Genomic DNA, 9721 nt, shown 5'->3' with positions numbered 1-9721 from the left:
AAAATGAAAATTTTCTACGAAGTTTTGTTACATGTTTCACTAGTGAGTTCTCCTGAGCCAAGATGCTCTAAAACTCTTAGCTAGAAATTGGGCAAGGTGCCATCCACATTAGTCTTCATCGGTTCGACAATTGAACACTAATTTCCATGATGGCTATGAACCACGCACGCTAGCTAAGAGCCATTGTTAAACCTAGGATAAGATCCACTTGTTGGTATTCCTTGGATGATTGTTCTCAAGATCGAATAGCTCTACCTAGTGGAGTACACATTGACGTTAATTGACAAGCAAGCGTCTTGTCATTACGGATGCCATTACGCATGTTTAAGGTGTCATTTTTGCACTACATGTTTTTAGTGCAATGATCAAGTGAGTTTTTCACAATCTTAAACTTACACCGGTTGATCTCTACCACGGAGTATAGACGTAGCAATCAGTTGTGACAGCATGGTTGTAAGAGATCGGTAGTTCACTTGTGTGGGTGTCCTGCTCTCTCTATAGCACTACGGAGTGTCTATGGACATAATATTTTGGGGTAAGACCCGGCGGGTGATTGCTACATCACCCCATAGGCATTAAGGATCACAATTTGATCTGCATTGAGGATCACAATTGATCTCTCCCAATTCTACTTTCAAGGAAATAATTCTACAATCAACCTCGTGGTTGCAGACGAACACACTTTTCAAGTTGATTCCATTAAATCTGTACACGATTAACTATGTTGGTTACCGTTATCTGCTAGTTTAGCAGTTTCTACAAGAGTCTTATCAAAGGGTTTGACTACGTAGATTCTAATCCAAGGGTTTGGATTGCAAAGGCAACACCCAAGGTTCCCAGTGCGATGTTGTTTGTTTTTTCAGGTAGGGGACGTGCTCCTCTCCATTTGAATACACGTAAGTGTACATTACGTTCAAATCTCTAGGTACGCATCTATTGATTTGGTGTCATTCCATTTTCAGTATGCTTTGCTTGGTTTTTCAAGACGTCTAAGTACACTTGCATGTTATAGAGCCATGCCAAGGGCATGTCACACAATATTTTGGGCCAAGTGTCCAATCTATCTTTCTGTCTTATGTTGTTACTAACCTACCTATAGGGTTCAATTTGGCACATGTTGTCACATGGGATACAACATGGTCTAGGAACTCAAGGAGTTCGGTTTAGCCAGTGTGAAGCAAGATAATGAGGGTCCCTCTCACTCTTGTCGTGGAGTGTTTTGCAGTTCCTCCACACACAAGTACATCTTGTACTTGATGGATGTCGCTTTTTCAGCCATCCTTCTTTGCGACATATTCCACATGTCGTGAATATGAGTCTCTGGGAAAGACACTGTCTCCTAATTCTTAATGGTGTTAATGGTGTGTCACGACGAAGTCCCTACGTGCTGGTCACATCCGTTTATTAGACCATTTGAAGCACACCGTATCAGGAACAATTTCAGTGGTGGCCAGAAATTATCGGGTACTCAGTACAGATTTGTTGCGATGGCAAGTGCGGTGAAACCACCTTAACGGAGGATCGTTTCTACATATAACCAAGTATGCTAAGTTACTGAGAATGTCTCAGGGGTGGTGCCTAGGTGTGACTAATCTTTCACATTCTGTTATGGTCCAACTCTTGTTGAAAGGCTTTCACTTACATACCGTGGAAAGTTTCGTCATGGAATTGCAGTTTGGATAAATTTGTGTTAAATGCATGCACACTAGGTGCTATGGGCCCTAGTGTTTAACACTCATTTATTTGAAGCGGCATGCCAATTCATGGACTTTATTCTCTTGTGCATATTTATTAGGAGTTTACACCCTGCCATACAAGGCACTGGCTCAGAATGGGTGTCTATGGTTGGATGGTCTAAACTCTAGGAGCTTACTCCAGTCCACCCGCTTTCAACCTAGTTGGTTGTCTTCACTCCATATAACATATATGGCTGGTTACTCAATGATTGAGTCCTAGTTTACCGACAGTCAGGGAAGACTGCCTGTAAAGGTTGGGGAACAACACCTCACTCTTACTGCTGCTATTCATCTCGTGTTGGATGGGCAACTTACAAATATTTCTTTTGCTAAAGGATCTGCTAAGAGCATATGTTAGCACAACGCATTTCTGAATAGATGATTTTCTCCCTATTCCAGAATTTGCATAAGTATGGTTTCAACTTTGAACACCTGTTGTGGTGGGGTTGGAGATTGTTTCAATAGTTTCATACGTCAAGGACTTACCAGGTGTGCTGACAAAGTATGTTGGCAAGTATCCTTCATTAGGGATGAGCCTGTAGTTCTATGTGTTCCAATATGTTCAAAAGTCTGACATAAGGACACACCCTACTATACTTCTTCGTAGCTATGAAGCTTTTTAAGATACTCACGCGAGTTGGAAATCTGGCTCTCAACTTCATGGATAGTTGTGCCAAGGTTTCCTTGCATTATTCCAGTACCTTCAAAAGATCTAAACACTGGTTATGCCTTTGGAAAACTCTTAGTTATGGTTCCTCCTTTCCAGTACTCAAGTGAGTTATAAATGGAGTTACCATTTAGACCCAAGTGCTTGCAAATGGACAACAATGTTGAAAATCAAGATGTTGCTCTTGGTTTCATTGAACCTCCTCATTGCATCATGTATCAGTGGGCTCGCGTATAGGTTGCCAACACAGAAAACATCAGTCTTCTTACGAAGATATCAACACTTTTGTTTTCGAGGACAAAAACTCTTCTTTAAGGGGGGAGTAATGTCAGGACAAGGGTCCTGTACCCTAAGAACTAGGATGGTCATGGACTACGGCCAAGGGTCAGGCTAGACAGTATGGATAGGGGATCCGTCTAGGGCAAAGAGCTAGGAGCCCGCCTATATAAAGGGAAGTTGGGAGGAGGATCTTCAGTTTAGTTTCCTCAGTTATTACACTTACATTGTCGAGGAATCAACAATATCCGGAATAACCATCATGGTGAACTTGAAAAATCTTCAAATACCCAAACCGAGCCATGACCTCTATTGGTGATGAGTAGACCCCAAAAATAATCTCATAGAGATACTGCACATAGAGTGCAAAATGCTTCATAAGCACTAACTTGAGGAATATGCATGCCATTCCAAATCAGCCTTTGCTAAACACTAGGGCCCATAACACTTAGTGTGCATGCATTTAGCAAAAAACAGATCCAAACCTGTATATCCATGATCCTCCTCGCCAGTACTTATGGCGAATGTGATGTGTGTAGCACACAGTAAAGAGGAATGTAAATAGTTCTGAAAGAAACTAAATACTTTTAGTTGCAATATTTTTCAAGCCTTGCTGAAACGTCTGAATCACCATGGAAGGTGAAACATTGATCATTTCTAGGTATAGACAATGAAACTTTTTCATCAACAATTTAGAGCCTTGTTATATGTATAAACAACCATCTGTAATGGTGTTTAACAGTATTTGTACCTGGACAAGTCATTCTAAGTGTCGGACAATTTCTGGCCACGAAATTGCTCCTGATACGTCATGCTAAAAATGGTCTAGAAAACAGATGTGACCCGCACCTAGGGACTTTGTCGTGACACATAATTGAAATAATGGCGCCGATGTCAGTCCATAGACTCATATTCTCCACATGTGGAATATGTCTCATGTAAGGATGTGTAAAAAAAAACATCCTTCAAGTACAAGATGTACTTGTGTGTGGAGGTGACTCTAAACACTCTGCGACAAGAGTAAGAGGGACCCTCATTCATTGCTCCACACTGGCTAAACCGAACTCCTTGAGTTCCTGGACCATGTTGTATCTCATGGGATAAGATGTGCCAAATTGAACCCTACAAGTAGATTCGTAACAACATAAGGAAGAAAAATAGATTGGACACTTGGCCCAAAATACTTTGTGCCGACATGCCCTTGGCATGACTCTGTAACATTCAAGCGTACTTATACGTCTTGAAAAACCAAGCAAAGAATACTAAAAATGGAATAACACCAAATCAATAGACGCGTACCTGGAGATTTGAACGTAATGTTCACTTACCCTTATTCAAATGGAGAGGAGCACGTCCCCTACCTGAAAAAACAAACAACATTGCACTGGGAACCCTGGGTGTTGCCTTTGCAATCCAAGCCCTTGGATTAGAATCTACGTAGTCAAACCCCTTGATAAGACTCTTTGTAGAAACTGCTCCACTAGCAGATACCGGTAACCACAGAGTTAACCGTGTACAGATTGATTGGAATCAACTTGAAAAGTGTGTTCGTCTGCTACCGCATGGTAGATTGCGGAATTATTTCCTTGAAAGTATAACTGGGAGAGATCAACTGTGATCCTCAATGCAGATCAAACTATGATCCTTAATACCTATGGAGTGATGTAGCAATCACCCGCCGGGTCTTACCCCAATCACTCCGTAGTGCTATAGAGAGAGCAGGAGACCCACACAAGTGAACTGCCGATCTCTTATGGACAGCCATGCTGTCACAACTGATTGCTATATCTATACTTTCTTGTAGAGATCAGCTGCTGCGAGTTGAAGATTAGCAAAAACTCAACTTGAGTGTCGCACTGAAAACATGTAATGCAAAAATGACACCCTAAACATCCGTAATGACAAGACTCTTGCTTGTTCATTAACATCGATGTGTACTTCCTTGGGTAGATCTTGAAAACAATCACCCAAATAATGCCAATATCTAGGTATTACCCTTGGCCTGACAATGGCTCTTAGCCTGTTTGGCTCATAGCCCTTATGAAAAATAGTGTTCAACCGACAAACCGATGAAGACTAATTTGAGTAGCATCTTAGCCACGTGCTAGATGTGAGTTAGAGCACCTTGACTCAAGCATAAAGCAAAAGCATAATCACCGCATTTCCGATCTTCTAAGGTATGGGCCAATAGCACTACATCATCGGCATAAAGCAAAACCATGATCACCGCATTTCCGATCTTAACCTCTTCTATGCCTTCTTGCTGCATAAAATCAAGAACCATGCATTCCAATTCATCAATGAGTAGCGCAAAGAGGGTTGGGGAAAGTGGGAATCCTTGTTTGACACCAATGGTGCTTGCAAAAATTTCTAAAATTCCATCTCCCATACGTAGTTGACATATCACTTTTTGGTAGATGCGAAAGACTGCATGTATAAATTCTCTTGGCACTTGAAGGCTTTGCATACATCTCCAAAGATTTCCTCGCGGTACCATGTCAGAAGATTTCTTGAAATCTGCAAAGCAACAATACAAATTTGTTACGGCATTAGCCGCACATGCGGTCCTGCGGTCTTGCGGAGGTCTGGACACAGCGGATCAGGAGTCTTGCGATAAGCGGCGGCCGTAGCGGCAGTTCTTCAGAGGATATCATGGCACAAGAGTGTGTGCACCGTTCGCGATCTGCGTTGGAGCAGCGGTTGTATATGGAGGGGCATACCTATCTTTTAATGTAACTCAACCAATCTCTATGATATTCATGGCATCTACTGTTGTAACTCTGTGTCTGGATCACACATGAATGAAGCAAGATGTGTTCTGTGCTTGTGTACTGTATACTTACTTCTATTTGTCATTCTATATGTTGATGTTCATATAATGTAGTTGCGGGTAATCATTCCTTTAATGTCTATTGCTCCTGTGTGGGCAATAGCCATTACATATGGCGACCACAATGCGTGATAGACGACCTGCGATGAATATGCACGTGCACTAGGTCGCAAGGTCCGCCTGACCCTGTGGTTCCAATTGTAGGAAGATGTTGGAGGAGAGGCGGTTCGGATGAATTTGTTTTTTCTTCACTGCAGCTTGAGGAATCTGTATCTCCATCACCAAGCCCGGTGCGTGGTAGGCGGTTGCGACGAGTGAGGCGTACTCCACACAGTCACTCATGTCCTCCTGTCGTACGTTCACCCTCACCCACACAGGTTGCTCCACCACCATCTCCGGTAAGCAGTGCGGGGGTATCTCCGCCACTATCTCTACCTCCTAGTGCTCGTCTCTTTTTCCGGGAGGAGGTGGAACAGTTGGGCAAGGGGTGATGGCTCATCCTCAGATTAAGTATAGTCGGTTTCGAGGTATTTCGAGCGAAGACCCTGATGTACATTTGCGCCAATTCAATAAAGCTTATGGATTGAATCATCCTGGGGTGGTGATTCCTCTCCATCAACAATTAGTGTTTGAATCTACACTCTCGGGGAAAGCTGCGAAATGGTTGTCCGAATACCCTGATGATCATTTTCAGACATATGCTGATGGATCCATAGCCTTTCTACGAAGGTTTTGAACGGAAAAGACAGTCCCTCAACATTTGGAAAAGCTTCGAACACTCCGGTAGAAGTCATTGCCAGTGGAGGATTATGCTGCAAAATTTTGGATGCTTTTGTAGAGGGTACCTTAGGCACAAAGGTCGGTAGCCGAAGTGCTGAATGATTATTTTTTGCGGGGGCTCAACAAGGATCTCAGAACGGCTATGGAAACAGTGGATAAGGTAACTACTCCACTGGATAATGTAATCACTAGGGCTGTAGTAGCAGGAGAGGCTTTAGAGGATACAAAATATCCAAAGAAGTCAAAGAAAAAAGACAGGAAGAAATCTCATCGCAAGTCGCAAGACAGCGGCAGTGATAGTTCGGAGTCAGAATCCGCAGTATCAGATTCCTTGGACTCAGGCAACATCGTTTCGGGAAAAGAATCGGAAGAGACACCGCCGAAAAAATCCCAGCGTCACGGGAAAGGTGTTTCATCCGGATCGTCGGAATCGGCTGCGGTGGCTAAAAGTCTAAAGGAACTATGGTGTACCCAATGTCGGAATCCGGGCCATAATGCTCAGGAGTGCGCAATGAATCAAAAGTGGTGTGCGATTTGCACGACCAATACCCATAATACAATGTAATGTTATTTCAATGGCAGGGGTCGTCGGAGTCGAGGGGACTCTTCTACCTGGCAACAACCACAGATAAGGCAAGGACAAGAGCCTGCTATGGTGATGGCTCATGCTCATACATCAGAGACGCTTGTGCAAGGTCAAGCAGGAGGACGGGGTCAAGGGGGAGGACGAGATCGCGGAAGAGGTGGCCGAGATCCTAATCGCCCCAAGACATGCCTTTTCTGTTTGGGGGATGGACACTGGCGGTCCGTGTGTACTGAAGCTATGGAATATGATCGGAAGAAGTAGGAACGCGCTGCAGGGAAACAGCCTAGTATGGCTATGGTTCAGATTGAAGGACTAGAGGAGTCTGATCCAATGGTTTCATTAATCACGCGATCAGGTAAAAATGTGGTTCCAACTCTCGATGTGAAGATTCCGGATTGGACGGCTCAAGAAGAAGTGCGAAAAAAGACTGTGTCCTGGTTGCCACAATCCGCACCACCAGTGAAGTCAGCAGGACCATCGACTGTGGGCCTGGAAATAAAGGAAGGAAAATCTGGAAATAAGGATGATATTAAAGAACAGGAGGATTGGAATTTAGTTTGGAAAGAGGTCCTCACGTCACCAATACAAGTACCTCTGGGGTCATTGCTGAAATTGGTCCCGAATTTCCATAATGCATTGCTGCGACAAACGTCCACTGAGCTGAGGGAAGTCGCCATTGGGAAAGTTGAAAGCGAGGATGATGATTCAGCCCCGTTGCCGGAGAATAGGATCGCAGATACCCGCATTCTGGAGCTTTTACTTAGATACCATGGAACATACATTGACAAGGTACTATTGGATGGAGGAGCGGGAGTAAACATCATTACTCAAGCAGCTTGTGCGTGTTTTGGCCTCAGTGATTGGGAGCGTGCACCCTTTGTAGTCCGCATGGCAGATCAAAGAAGAGTGCAACCAGTGGGTTTGCTTCGGGGCATTGTTTTGGATGTGGCGGGCTTATCCTTTGCTGTTTCCTTAGTAGTCTTAAATATTGAAGATCATAATCAGGATTATCACATTATCTTGGGGAGACCCTGGTTACGACAAGCGAGGGTAAAGCATAATTGGGAAGCAAATATGCTTACCGTGAAAAAGGGTAAACGGAAAGTGAGGGTGATGTTGGGAACATGCAGACAACCAGTTCAGGCAGCATGGCCGGTGATAGTAGAAACAGTCAATATGGTGGAAGGATTAGAAGAGGATGAAGAGGAACAATTTCTAAAAGCTAATCTGGATTTGGTTTCTTTATATCTTGCGGATATTTCTCTGATTTATGGGAATCTGGTGGGGGTTTCAGGAATTCCAGCAGGAATAGGGGAGCAACAACAGGTGCTTCCAAGTCCTAAATCATTGGACGACGTTATTCAGCAAGAACGTGCGTTTGAGGCGCAAATGGAAAAAATTACAAGGGTTAAAGAAGATGAACTAGAGAGGGTCTTTCTGGGGGAGCAAGCGGAGTCGCAGTCTATATACATTAATAAGCAGTTGGAGGCAAGTTTTAGAGATGATTTGATCAAGTTACTGACAGAGTTTAAGGATGTTTTTGCATGGGAATATGCGGATATGCAGGGATTGGATCCTAAGTTTTATCAGCATAAGATAAATCTGAAACCGGATGCGGTGCCAGTGAAGCAGCACTCATACAGGATGAATCCGAATGTGGCAAAGCAAGTGAAGATGGAAATTGATCGCCTGTTGGAAGTGGGTTTTATTACCCCTATTGATAATCCGGAGTGGATTTCTCCAATTGTGGTCGTACCAAAGAAAAACAAGCAAATCCGAATTTGTGTGGATTACCGGAAATTGAATGGGGCAACTGTTCCAGATCCTTTTCCTCTTCCATTTTTGGATTCCATTTTGGATGATGTAGCAGGACATGAGATGTATACTTTTTTGGATGGATTTAGTGGATATAATCAAATCCAAATGGCATTGCAGGATCAACCAAAAACAACTTTTATTACCACATGGGGTGTGTTTGCCTGCACAGTGATGTGGTTTGGATTGCGGAATGCACCTTGCACTTTTCAAAGGGATATGTTCTAAATTTTTGGTCCTTATTTGACGGATTTTATGAGAATTTTTCTGGACGATCTCAGTGTTTTTGGAGCGCAATTGGAGCATTTGAAGCAATTACGGTTATGCTTTATGAAATGCAGAGAGGTAAAATTCAGTTTGAATCCTTTAAAGTGTGCATTTGCTATTCGCAGTGGCAGGCTATTGGGGCATATAATTTCTGAAGATGGTATTTCCGTGGATCCGGATAAAATTGCCGCAATTATGAACGCGCCTCCACCGCGGAACCAGAAACAGTGCCAGATTTTCCTGGGTCAAGCTCGTTGGCATGGGAGGCATTTGCGGTTTGTCGCGCATTTGGCAATCCCGATTACTTAGGCAGCTCATGCTATATATTTTGAATGGACATAGGAATGTGACTTGGCTTTTCGGAGATTAAAAATTCAGCTATCCAAAGCTCCGATTATGCTTGCACCGAGTTGGGGTCAGGATTTTCATGTGTTTGTGGATGCTTCGGATCGAGCTATTGGCAGTGTGTTGATGCAGGAACAAAGTCAAGGATGGTTCCGACCTGTCTATTATGCCAGTAGACGATTATCATCCGCAGAAAGAAATTATTTAGTAACCGAAAGGGAATATTTAGGGATGATTTATTCAGTGAAGAAATTCCGGCACTATCTGTTGGGCCGACGATTTTTCTTCCATGTGGACCATTCGGCTCTTTTATACCTTGTAAGGCAATAGAATTTGAAGGGAAGATTGGCCAGATAGGTGATTTCGCTGTAGGAATTTGACTTTGAGGTCATACATTGGCCAGGGGCTCAGCATGCGGT

This window comes from Adiantum capillus-veneris, chromosome 17 (assembly GCF_014529385.1).
Source record: "Adiantum capillus-veneris isolate H3 chromosome 17, ASM1452938v2, whole genome shotgun sequence".
NCBI lineage: Eukaryota > Viridiplantae > Streptophyta > Polypodiopsida > Polypodiales > Pteridaceae > Adiantum > Adiantum capillus-veneris.
The sequence above is the reverse complement of the archived record's forward strand: the minus strand, read 5'-3'. Positions refer to the sequence as shown.